A 13,797-nucleotide genomic window follows, 5' to 3' on the forward strand; every position below is an offset into this window, starting at 1 on the left:
TCTTCTCTCTATGTCGCGGCGGTTTGTGAATATTCCAAAATTTGGGGAAATCTAAAATTTGTTTCAAAGTTGCCACTTTGCATGCTTATATTAAGAGTTTGACTTTGAATCAGCAAGGTTGACTTTAACCAAGTTGTTCACTTTTATGAGTACTATTGATCTGGGCAAAAAGATTAGCAAGTTTAGTTTAGAAATAGTTAACCAAAGGGGCTCAAAGTAGGCATCATATTATTTTTGGCAGATTTGACCATTAGCATATGTCACTTAGGTTTTTTCACTTTCTTCCCTTTTTCTTTGATTTTCTTTGACCCAAATGGTGTTGTCTTGTGTTGAAATGGTATAGGGTTGTGTTTTAATAATTCAAACCAAGAAAGTATGGCCTTTGCTCAAATTTGCAAATTGGCCATACACTCACATATACCCAAATGTTGTTGTCTTGTGTTGAAATGGTATAGAGCATGGCAGCGGCACTGGCAGCGACGACGGGCAGCGACACGGCAGGGAGCACGGCACGGCAGCGGCACGGCGCACGGGCAGGGGCAGCGGCAGGGGCAGGGCACGGCAGGGCAGCTGCACAGCTCACGGGCAGGGCAGCGGCACGGCAGCGGCAGGGGCAGGGCACGGCAGCGGCAGGGGCAGGGGCATGGGCGTCGTCGGCGTGGGCGTCTGCGAGCATCGGGGAACGGCGGGGCGTGGTGAGGCGACGTCGGGGAACGGCGGGGCGTGGTGAGGCGACGTCGGGGCACGGCGGGGCGTGGTGAGGCGAAGTCGGCGGCAGGCGGGCAGGGCGGGCAGTGGCAGGGCGGAGGGCACCGCGGCGGCGGCAGCGCGGGCAGGCAGGGGCAGGGCGCGCTAGCTGGTGGCGGCGCGGCGTGGCTTTTCCTCGAACACCCTGCGGGCGTGCGTGAGGGGGAGGCCGGCGGCGACCGTGGCGCGGCAGCCGACGCGCGCGGGGGCTCCACCCGGCGAGGCGCGCCGGCCAGGGAGGCGAGGGAGGCGAGGGAGGGAGAGGAGGGGCCGGGTGCTCACCTCGGTGAGGGCGACGGCGGCGGGGAGAGGTGGAGCGGCGCGGGCGACGCGGCGACGACGGCGGCGGCTTCGGTGAGGGCGACGGCGGCGGCTACGGCGAGGGCGACGGCGACGCGGCGACGGCGGCGGCTACGGCTACGGCGAGGGCGAGGGCGACGGAGCTCTGCGAGGTTGGCGCGCGCGCGGAAGAAGAAGTTGGGAATTTTTGCCCGCGCCAAGTCCCTTACTAGGGGAAATACTTTAGTGCCGGTTGGTACCACCAACCGGTACGAAAGGTCTTTCGTACCGGTTGGTGGTACCAACCGGTACCAAAGGTTTTTTTTTGTTTTTCTTTTGCTGTTTCTTTTGTTTTTCTTTTGCTGTTTCTTTTGTTTTTCTTTCCTGTTTCTTTTGCTGTTTCTGTTTCTTTTCTTTTTATTTTCTGTTTCTTTTCTTTTGCTTTTCTATTTCTTTTTTCTATTGCTTTTCTTTTTTTTTTCTGTTTCTTTTCTATTCCTGTTTCTTTTTCTTTATTTTCTATTTATTTTTTCTATTTATTTTTTCTATTACTTTTATTTTTTCCTTTCTTTTCTATTTCTTTTCTATTTATTTTTTCTATTGCTTTTGTTTTTCTTTTCTATTTCTTTTCTATTTCTTTTCTCTATTCTATTTCTTTTCTTTACTCTCGCCACGACGCCGTCCGCGACAGAAACTTTCCCGTCCCGACGTCGCGCGGGAAACTTTCCGGCCACGACGCCGCGCGGAAAAGAAAGGGCGGGAATGAAATTTTATTACGATTGAACTCGAATTAAAAGTACATAGCTTAACTGAAAATTAAAGATACATGACCAAATTCTACCGGAGTCATTCGAGTCATACTCGTGCCTAGCCCCGTAGTAGTCGCCACCGTAGTCGTCGTAGTCGCCGTCATCATCGTCGCCGGCATCGGGGTCGCGGTACTCGAACGTCGGCGGGTGAGCACGCGTGGGCCGGGACTGAGGGTAGCGCAGGCGGGGGCCACGGTAGGCCATGACGCCCTGGAGAGTCCGGCCGCGCCACCACAGCCGACGGCCGGCCTCGTTGAAGTTCGGAGGAGGCGGGCCGCCCTCCTCGTGCCTGGCAAGCGCCCTCTCACGCCGATTGATGAAGAAGCTTTCCCAAGTCGGGCCGTAGTCGGGATGCCACCGGGGATTCCTCCGCCGCTCGGCGTGAGCTCGAAGTAGTAGTGGTTCGTGATGGCCATCTCGCGCGCCACACCTAGAGGGACCGGAGGGACCGGTACGCCTCCGACGCTTAGCAACCAGCCGGTCGGGACGCGGTAGCCCGGCGGGCAGGGGTAGTTCGAGGCGCAAAGCGCCTCCGCCTCCCGGGGGTTAGAGATGCGATGGAAGCCATGGGAGAGAATGATGAGGTTTGCGGATATGAGTCTAGATGTGATATGTAAATGGTGGCCAAGCCTACATATATATAGTGAAAAAATGGCGGGAAGACAGAGGCGGGAACCGGTGGAAAGCGCGGGAAGAAAATAGGCGGGAAGACAGATCGAGGCAAACCTTTAGTACCGGTTGGTGGGTGCAACCGGTACTAAAGCTGTCGGCAGGATAAGGACGCCCTGCTCGATGAGATATAGTATGTAGCGCACGACGCCCTGTCGGTGGGATAAGGACGCGTGGGTAACCTTTAGTACCGGTTGGTGGGTGCAACCGGTACTCAAAGCCGTCGGCGGGATAAGGACGCCCGCTCGATGAGATAAAGTATGTAGCGCACGACGCCCGTCGGCGGGATAAGGACGCGTGGGTAACCTTTAGTACCGGTTCGTGTCCGCAACCGGTACTAAAGCCGTCGGCAGGATAAGGACGCGTGGGTAACCTTTAGTACCGGTTCGTGTCCGCAACCGGTACTAAAGCCAGCTCGGCAGGATAAGGACGCTCTCGCCTATAAAAGGAGCATCGATAGACCATGGGAAGCAGCTCAACAAGCCAACATGGATGGAGAGTTTCATCACCATGGATGGAGGAAAGGGTTGGGAAATCTCCGTGGCGGAACTTGTCGAAGATGCCCTTGGTGCACACGCCCTATGGCATCTTCGGAAGTTCCGCCTCGAAAAATTTCCACGCAAGCCCGTGGAAGACTCCATCTCCTCTAACAATGTTGGGGAAAGGGTTGGGAAATCTCCCGTGGCGGAACTTGTCGAAGATGCCCTTGGTGCACACGCCCTATGGCATCTTCGGAAGTTCCGCCTCGGAAAAATTTCCCTGCAAGCCCGTGGAAGACTCCATCTCCTCTAACAATGTTGGGGAAAGGGTTGGGAAATCTCCCGTGGCGGAACTTGTCGAAGATGCCCTTGGTGCACACGCCCTATGGCATCTTCGGAAGTTCCGCCTCGGAATTTTTTTCCTGCAAGCCCGTGGAAGACTCCATCTCCTCTAACAATGTTGCGGAAAGGGTTGGGAAATCTCCGTGGCGGAACTTCTCGAATATGCCCTTGGTGCACATGCCCTATATATGGCATATTCGGAAGTTCCGCCTCGGAAAAATTTCCCTGCAAGCCCATGACTTAACTAGTAAAACAAGCCAACCATCTCCATTGTTAATATCTTACATACAGTAACATCATTACACAAAAGTGATTTCCATATTGAGATACACAAGTTATACTCCATCTCCTCTAGTCTTCCGAGTTTTCTTCGCCCGTTTCCCTTTCTTCTTCATCGCGACGCAACCATGGACAATCTTCATTGTTTAAGATGATGCTTGGGTCAATTTTTACCTTGAAGGGTGGAATATCGTCAAACTTATTATAATCTTCCGACATGTCCGTCTTGTCCTCTACTCCCACGATGTTTCTTTTTCCGAAAGAACTATGTGCCGCTTTGGCTCATCGTATGATGTGTCCTCTTGCCTTTCTTTTCTTTTTTTCGGTTTGCTAGACATATCCTTCACATAAAAAACCTGAGCCACTTCACCGGCTAGGACGAATGGTTCGGTGTCGTACCCAAGATTCTTGAAATCCACCGTAGTCATTCCGTACTGCGGGTCTACCCGTACCCCGTCTTTCAAAGTTGAACCATTTACACCGGAACAAAGGGACCTTGAAATTAGGTCCATAGTCAAGTTCCCATATCTCCTCTATGTACCCATAATATGTGACCTTGTTCCCATTGCCATCTTCTCGCATCAAAGCGGACACCACTCGTTTTGGTTGGTGCTCTTTTTGTCTTGGGCGAAAGTGTAAAATGTGTTCCCATTAATCTCGTACCCTTGAAAAGTCGATATAGTAGAAGATGGTTGCTTGGCCAACAAGTACAGACTGCTCGTCATCGGTGACATTCATGAGACGTGTTTGCAACCAACCGCCGAAAGTCTTCATGTGTTCTCCATCAATCCAATCTTCACGTTGCTCCGGGTATTTAGAGCGTAAGATCTCCTTGTGTTCCTCTTTGTACGGAGCCACCAAGATGGAATTAAGTAGAACTCGTGTAGTGTGCTTGAGTGAAAGAATGTCCGTCCATACACGTTGCTGATTTCTTTCCTAGCGTGCCTTTTCCACGCAGTCTCCCCTCATAGCGCGATTCAGGAACACCGATCGGCTTAAGGTCGGAATAAAGTCAACACAAAACTCAATGACCTCCTCTCGTTCCATAGCCCTTGGAGATGCTTCCTTCCGGCCTAGCACGGTTATGAACGTACTTCTTTAAGACTCCCATGAATCTCTCAAAGGGGAACATGTTGTGTAGAAATACGAGACCGAGAACGCCAATCTCTTCGACCGGGTGAACTAGGAGATGTGTCATAATATTGAAGAAGGATGGTGGGAACACCAACTCGAAGCCGACTAGACATTGGACCACATCCTTCCGTAAATTTTGTAGAGTAAGTGGATTGATCACCTTCGAGAAATTGCATTGAGGAACGCACATAGCTTCACAATGGGTACTCGAACATTTTCCGGCAGAAGCCCCCTCAATGCAACCGGAAGTAATTGTGTCATAATCACGTGGCAGTCATGAGACTTTAGGTTTTGAAACTTTTTCTCCGACATGTTTATTATTCCCTTTATATTCGACGAGAAGCCCGACGGGACCTTGATGCTACTCAGGACTTCAAAAAGATCTCCTTCTCCTCTTTGGTAAGAGCATAGCTGGCAGGACCTTGATACTTCTCTCGGATTCAGGTTGTTTCCTTCGTGGATACTTTGCTGGTCCTCGCCGTGCATCCGGTGTATCTTTTGTCTTCCCATACACGCCCAAGAAGTTTAGCAGGTTCACGCAAAGATTTTTCGTCACGTGCATCACGTCGATTGCGAGTGAACCTCTAAGAATTTCCAAGTAGGGTAGCTCCCAAAATATCGACTTCTTCTTCCACATGGGTACGTGTCCGTCAACATCATGCGGAACGGATTGTCCGCCGGGACCCTTTCCAAAGATCACTTTTAAATCCTTGACCATATCATATATAACTTCCCCATTAGGGCGGGTAGGCTTCGTTCGGTTATCCGCCTCACCTCCGAAATGCTTTCCTCTCTTTCTTACGTGATGTTGTTTTGGAAGAAATCGACGATGCCCTGGTACACATTCTTGTTTCCCAAATAATTACTATCGGTCTCACCTAAACAGTGTGTGCATGCATTGTATCCCTTGTTTGACTGCCCGAAATGTTACCAAGAGCAGGCCAATCATTGATGGTTACAAATAACAACGCTCGTAGGTTAAATTCCTTTTGTTCGTGCTCATCCCACACAGGTACACCTTCGTCACGCCACAACTCTAAAAGTTCTTCAACCAATGGCCTCAGGTACACATCAATGTCGTTGCCGGGTTGCTTCGGGCCCCGGATGAGCACCGGCATCATAATGAACTTCCGCTTCATGCACAACCAAGGAGGAAGGTTATAGATACATAGAGTCACCGGCCAGGTGCTATGACTGGAGCTCGCTCCCGAAAGGATTAAAGCCATCCGTACTTAGACCAAATCTTAAGTTCCTTGCGTCATCCGAAAATGACTTGAACTCTCTGTCGATTTTTCTCCACCGCGACCCGTCAGCGGGGTGTCTCAGCATCACATCTTTCTTACGGTCCTCTTTGTGCCATCGCAACAACTTGGCATGCTCTTTGTTCTGGAACAAACGTTTCAACCGTGGTATTATAGGAGCATACCACATCACCTTCGCAGAAACCCTCTTCCCGGGGGTGGACTCACCCTCAACATCGCCGGGGTCATCTCGCCTCGATCTTATACCTCAATGCACTACATACCGGGCATGCATTCAAATTCTCGTACTCCCCGCGGTAGAGGATGCGGTCATTGATGCATGCATGTATCTTCCGCACCTCTAATCCTAGAGGGCAGACAACCTTCTTTGCTTCGTACGTGCTAGAGGGCAACACGTTCTCCCCGGAAGCATCTTCTTTATTATTTTCAGCAACTTTTCAAATCCCTTGTCGAAGTACCATTCTCTCGCCTTCCACCGCAGCAATTCCAGCTGTGGTACCCAGCCTTTTTCCGACCATTTTCGCAATTTGGGTACAACAGTTTGTTGTGATCCTCTAACATTTTCTCCAACTTCAACCTCTCCTTTTCATTTCCGCAGCTCATCTTCGCATCAAGAATGGCCCGACCCAAATCGTCATCCGGGTCATCAAAAATCGGCTCATCGAAAATGAGCTCTTCTTCAGCTTCGTCTTCCCCCATTCTACTACCACCGTCTTCGGTGAATAAGGGATAGTTGTCACTATCCTCTTCTTCTTCGTTGTCTTCCAATATAACCCCTCTTTCTCCGTGCTTGGTCCAACAATTATAGCTGGGCATGAAACCATTCTCCAGCAGGTGGACGTGAAGGGTCTTCGAGGTAGAGTAATCCTTCATATTCTTACGAGAACTACATGGACAATACATGAAACCATTCGATCGCCTGTTTGCCTCAGCCCACGTTGAGAAAATAATGCATGCCGCAATGAACTCGGGATGGACCCGGTCACCGTACATCCATTGTCGACTCATCTGCATTTTATATGTATATCAAAAATCATTAAGTACACAACATCATGGATATATGAGTGACCAACCTAATTAATATTCAAGTTCATCACATAAAACTAAGTTTTTTTTATAAAAAAGAAGAGGCTCACCGAGGTTGTACGGTGCCGGCTAGGGGACGATGCTAGCGATCGACGGCGGTGAGGACGGGGATGATACTAATTAAGACCTACAAAATATACCATAATTTCAGCTCAAATTGATTATAAAAAGTAAAATCCCTAACTTAGGCATTTCATCAAACACCTTGCTAGCACTAGAAAAATAGTACGAGTTAAACTACCAAAGAAATGAGCTAAATTAGGAACGCCGGAAGAAAGGATGATATTGCTAACCCTTGGATAGATGGAGGTCGTTAATCTTGTTAAAATGGTGGAGAAAAATAAAGATTATTGGAGTGTGAGAGGTGGAGAAAAATTTAGAGTGTGAGGAAGAAGAGAAAAATGAGAGCCACAGCAGGGGGCTCGGGCGATCTAGGCGATTTGATATGGCTGGGTACCCTTTGGTACCGGTTCGTGTTACGAACCGGTACCAAAGGTCCAGCCAGGGCCCCACCACGCATCTGAATTTTGGCCGAAGACCTTTCGTACCGGTTCCTAACACGAACCGGTACGAAAGCCCCTCCCAAACCGGTACCAAAGCTCCTCGCCCACCTGAGCCCTCAAACCGGTACAAATGGCCCCATTGGTACCGGTTCGTAAGGGAACCGGTACCAATGGCTTAGATGGATGAGAGGTTTTCTACTAGTGATAATTCTAACTGCTACCTTTACCGAGAAGGAAGTGTTAGATGCTATTATGGAAATGGAGCATAATAAAGCACCAGGACCGGACGGGTTTCAGCTGAATTTTATCAATGCTTCTGGAAGGTACTTAAAAATGACCATATGGCTTTGTTTGTACAAATGCAACACAGGGAGTTGCGGCTTCATAAACTAAATTTTGGAATCATTACATTGATACCAAAAAATGAGGATGTAATACAAATCCAATAATATAGACCGATATGCCTGCTCAATGTAAGATTTAAGATATTTACGAAAGTAGGCACCAATAGAATTACGAATATTGCACCCAAAGTCATAAAACCTATCCAAAGAGCGTTTATGCCAAGGAGGCATATTTTAGAAGGAGTACGAGCTTCATCGGTAAAAAAATGGATGGTGTGCTTTTCAAAAATGATTTTGAAAATGCCTATGACAAGATCAAATGATCTTTTCTTCAGCAAACTTTGCGTATGAAAGGATTTTTCCAAAAATGGTTTCAATTGATAAGTAAATTTGTTGAGGGAGGATCTGTGAGAATACGGGTTTATGATGATATTGGCCATTATTTTCAAACTATGAAAGTACTGAGACAAGGCCACACTCTGTCTCCGCTTCTTTTTAGTATTTTCGCACACATGTGTTAGCCATTTTAATCGCTCGAGCGAAAGAAGATGGACAAGTAGGAGGACTTGTACCTCATTTAGTTGAGGGAGGAGTCTCTATATTACAGTATGTTAATGATAAAATTTTATTCATGGAACAAAGTCTAGAGAAGGCCGTAAACATGAAGCTTATACTACGTATCTTTGAGCATTTGTCTGGGCTGAAAATAAATTTTCACAAAAGTGATTTTTTTTTTGCTTAGGTAAGGCCAAAGGGGTGGAAGACTAGTACACGCGGATTTTTGGCTGCGAAATTGGGTCACTTCGTTTCAAATATCTCGGTATCCCAATCCATCATAGAAGACTATTGAACAAGGAGTGGAGTTCCGTTGAAACTCGCTTCAAACGTAATATGGGATGCTGGCAAGGCAAGCTTATTTTATATGGAGATAGGCTGATGCATGTAAAATACATACATGAACTTTCTCCTTTATCATATTGAATTTCCACATATTTGCAACATATATGATGATAATACCATGTTTTACATTGATTATGGGGATTTACCAATGATCCTCTTTATTTAGTTTATAACTCTGCAGAACAAGAAATCCACGTTTCGCGTATTTTTCACTTTCAGAGATCTATATAGAGTCAAATTGATCTGAGATTTTTGGAGCGTAACTTTTTCATCGCGAGAAACACACTCGAGCTTTGGAGCACATGTGGATGGGCCTGAGGCCCAAAAGAGGAAACGTGGAGCGCCCAAACATGGTGGGCGCGCCACCCCCCTCTTTCAGCCGTCGATCTCCCAATTGACCTAATTATTTTGCTCATCGATGTATTTTGACCTAAAAATCACTATACATATGGCCCCGAAGAGTTCTCGGAAGGAGAGAGCCGCAGATGATAGAAACACGAAAAGGGAGGCTGCAACAGCAAATGTTGGAGGGGGAAACTCCGCCGACATCACCGCCGGAGGGATCTCCACCTTCTCCAACGTCTTCATCATGATCACCATGATCAAGGGGGAGTAATCCACCTCTATAATACGGGTTTGTGGCTGTAGCTTGATCTATTTATCTCATGTTCTTCATAGTTCTTAGTGCCATATGAGCTGCCCTACATGATTATGGTCATATTTGTAATACATATGTGGTGGATCCTTATTGTATGATATTGTGCTACAAGATCTGATCATATTACGTGCAAGATGTATTGATAGATGCATATTATGTACCCCGTTCTTAAGTATTTATTCTGATCCAACTTATATGCAAGAGCGTGTGTGGGGTGATGTGTGTATTAGATGGAGTGGCATGGTTTTAGTGATTGGATAGTTATAATAAATTTATGATCTATTATGATTTTGTCTTTTCTTTTGCTACCTCACTAGGAATAAAGTAAATGCATATGCTATGTTCGTCACGTGACAAAAGTGATGATCTTGTTTGTTTAAGGTATATTATTTGATATTCAAACATCATGTCAAAGTACTTATGGATATGCTCTGTTAATTCTTCATACAAGATTGCATGGAGTTTTCCCTTTCTTGTGAAGTATAAGAGAAATGTGTTGCATCATCTCTATGTTAGGACGTGATGTCCATATGGATGTGTATCTTTCACATGTTATTGTTTTGCATCCTCATATCTCATTGATGAATTGCTATTTATCCACTACAACTTAAAAGAGAGAATAGTCAAGTGAACCCATAAACCCTGGTCCACTTTTTATCATAAGAAACACCTTTATCTTTCTTTTCTTTTGTTTTCTATTTGCTGCATTATTTTAATTCGAAAATACAAAAAATATTTACTTTTCTTATTTGCATCCAAAACACCCAAAACAATCAACCCCTTTACTGTTTTTTACTTACTTACTTTATTTTATCTAGTTTTACTCGCTTTATTATTACTTGTGTTTTATTTACTTACGCGAAACATTGTGCTTGACAACCTGTTATCACCAGATTTTGGCAAAATCAGGAGATGGGCCGCGATCAAGATGGGCTTGGAAGATTACACGTGGAAGATCTCTGAAGCGGCCTTGCACGAAGAATTTGGGCTAGACTGCCCGTGTATCTTTAATTATAGTAGATTGCATCGTAGATTAAAAGTTAGAGTTTGTCTCGTGCACGGTGGGGTTATTCCCACGTTAGAAAGTCCGCTGGACTATAAATATGTATCTAGGGTTTATGAAATAAACAACAACCAACGTTCAACACAAACAAATCTCGGCGCATCGCCAACTCCTTCGTCTCGAGGGTTTCTCCGGTAAGCACCATGCTGCCTAGATCGCATCTTGCGATCTAGGCAGCACAAGCCTACCCACGTTGTTCATGCGTTGCTCGTGCTTGAAGCCTTTTTGATGGCGAGCAACGTAGTTATCTTAGATGTGTTAGGGTTAGCATTGTTCTTCGTATCATATGCTGTCGTAGTGCAACCCTTATACATCTAGCCGCCCTTACACCTATCTTAGGTGTAGGGGCGGCACCCCGCTTGATCATAGTTTAGTAGATTTGATCCGTTACGGTTGCTCCTTGTTCTGCAAGGATTAGTTTAATATCCGCAATAGTTAGGCCTTACAAAGGGTTGGAGGATCCAGCGGCGTGTAGGGTGAAGTTTGCTAGCCCTAGACAGGATGTTCCGGGGATCAACCTCGTGTTGGTTTTTAGGCCCTGTCTAGGATCGTCTTACGGTCACCGTGCGCGAGCGCGAGGCCCAATCGTGAGTAGGATGATCCGATTATGCGGTGAAAACCCTAAATCGTCGTAGATCTCATTAGCTTTATCTTGATCAAGCAGGACCACCATATATTCGGACACCTTGTACGAATCATGGGTGGATCGGCTCTTTGAGCCGATTCACGAGGATAACCCGAGAGCCGATCGAGGCTCGTATTTAATGTTTACGTGTATGCCATGCGAGAAACTAAGCGAGGCATCATCCAACACCTTCCCGACCAGGTATAGGTCAGGTGGCACGCCCTTGCGATAGCATCGGACGTGTGACCGAGGAGGCTTTGCGGGCCGTCGCTCCGAGGGACTGGGGCCAGCCGCAGCCCTAGTTGTTCCCGGCTCTACTGTGTTGCCAGTCGCTGCCCGCCGGTGGGTTTCTGACCGCAACACATTCTGGCACGCCCGGTGGGACCACCTTCGACGTCCACCACATCGCCATCTACATCCGAGATGGCGGAAAGTACTCCGGTCAAGTACGAGGATCTGCCTAATGAGCTCAAGAAGAAACATGACGAGATCAAGGCAACCGTCGAAGCCGAACTCATCGGCTCTTTCCACAGAGCCCTCTCTCATGGCATCAAGTGGAAGGGGTTCTCACATGAAAGTGCGCTCCGGGCCCGTCCGCCGTTGCCATGCGCATTGGCAGCACCAGGAGTACCGATTTCACCGGCGTCCACCGTTAACATGGTGGAGCGCACTTACCTTGGAGGGTGCCAGCCAAGATCCCCACTCGACATCAACATGGTGGGACCTGGGCACCACTCTGGTAAGGACGGAGATGAGGGCAGCTGCTCTCATAGCAAAGACACAGAGGAAGCCGCTCCACGCGATCGGCTCCGCCGAGACGGCAAGCGCTACGTCACAGAGGGAGAGGTGAAAAACGTAAGATATCAGCGACCTCTCTCTGATCACCTCCTCAACAAGTATGTGGGCCAGTATGACCAACGCCGACGATCCAGCGATGGTGATGAAAGAGATCATATGGCTAGAGAAGCCAGAAGGCATCGTCGGCACGATCGCGATGAGGAGGAGCACGAGCGCCGTGCCAAGGAAAAGTCAGGGGAGCGAGACGACGAGGACAGGCACTGGGACTGTCCCTTCTTCAGATATGTTGACTGCCAAAACCCACCGGCGGGCAGCGGCCTTGTCAACACTGTAGAGCCGGGGGGAGCCTAGAGCTGCGGCTGGCTGAGACCCCTCCGAGCGACGGCCCGCAATGCTCTTCTGGTCACACGCGGCGTTGCGAAGTGCAAGGGCGTGCCACCCGACCTATACCTGGTCGGGAAGGTGATGAGATTGCCTCGCTTAGTTTCCTGCAGGGCATACATGTAAACGTTAAATACGAGCCTCGATCGGCTCTCGGGTTATCCCGTGAATCGGCTCAAAGAGCCGATCCACCCATGATCCGTACGGGGTGTACGAATACTTGGTGGTCCTGCTTGATCAAGATGAAGCTAATGAGATCTACGACGATTTAGGGTTTTCACCACATAATCGGATCATCCTACTCCGGGTTGGGCCGGATGGCCACGCACGGTGCTCGTAAGCCGATCCTAAACAAGGCCGGAAAACCAACATGAAGTTGATCCTAGGAACATCCCGTTTAGGACTTGCGAACGCCACCCTACGTGCCACAGGATCCTCCCCCTTTTGTAAGGCCAAACTATTGCGGATATTAAACTAATCCTTGTAGAACAAGGAGCAATCGTAACGGATCAGATCTACTAAATAATGATCAAGCGGGTGCCGCCCCCACACCTGAGATAGGCGTGAGGACGGCTAGATATGCAAGGGTTGCACTACGTAAGCATGCTTAAACGAAGAACAATGCTAACCCTAACACATCTAATGATAACTACGTTGCTCGCCATCAAAAGCGCTTCAGTACGAGCAACGCATGAACAACGTGGGGCTTGTGCTGCCTAGATCGCAAGATGCGATCTAGGCAGCATGTCGCTTACCGGATAGAAACCCTCGAGACGAAGGAGTTGGCGATGCGCCGAGATTGGTTTGTTTTTGGGGTTGAACGTGAGTTGTTGTTTATTCCATAAACCCTAGGTACATATTTATAGTCCAGGGGACTTTCTAATGCGCGCGTGCACTAAACCGTGCACGACTCAGATTCTATCTCTTATAATAAACTACTAAGTAAAGATACACGGGCAATTCAGCCCAAGACCCTTCGTGCCGGGCCGCCTTAGAATCCTTTCACAGGTAATCAGCACAAGCCCGGCCCACCTCTGGATTCGTCTAAAATCTGGTGATAACACATGCCCCCCTGGTTTTGGAAATAACATTTCCAAAATCATTATGCTTTCCCTTCGAGAGGTCACGTCGTAGCAGAGTAGAGCCGTTACGAGCATCCGTCATCATTATGCCCTGTCTTCTCGGCTTCTCTAAAAATCCCGACAGCTTTAGCATCGATCCCTTGGAAGTTGTAATAGCATTAATCCTTCGCCGGATTCATCATTATTTAACCGCGCCGACTGGGTTAGCTCTCTCTCATATCCTCTATTCCATCCCTGCTATCGGCACCAAAAAACCCCCTCTTCCTGTAGCAATGTCTTCCTCTTCCTCTTCTTTCTCCAAACTCTTCCCCCAATCTTCGCCGAAGAAGAAGACCGAAGGCGGTCTCCACCCCGCAG

The sequence above is a fragment of the Lolium rigidum genome, chromosome 5 (assembly GCF_022539505.1).
Source record: "Lolium rigidum isolate FL_2022 chromosome 5, APGP_CSIRO_Lrig_0.1, whole genome shotgun sequence".
Taxonomy (NCBI): Eukaryota; Viridiplantae; Streptophyta; class Magnoliopsida; order Poales; family Poaceae; genus Lolium; species Lolium rigidum.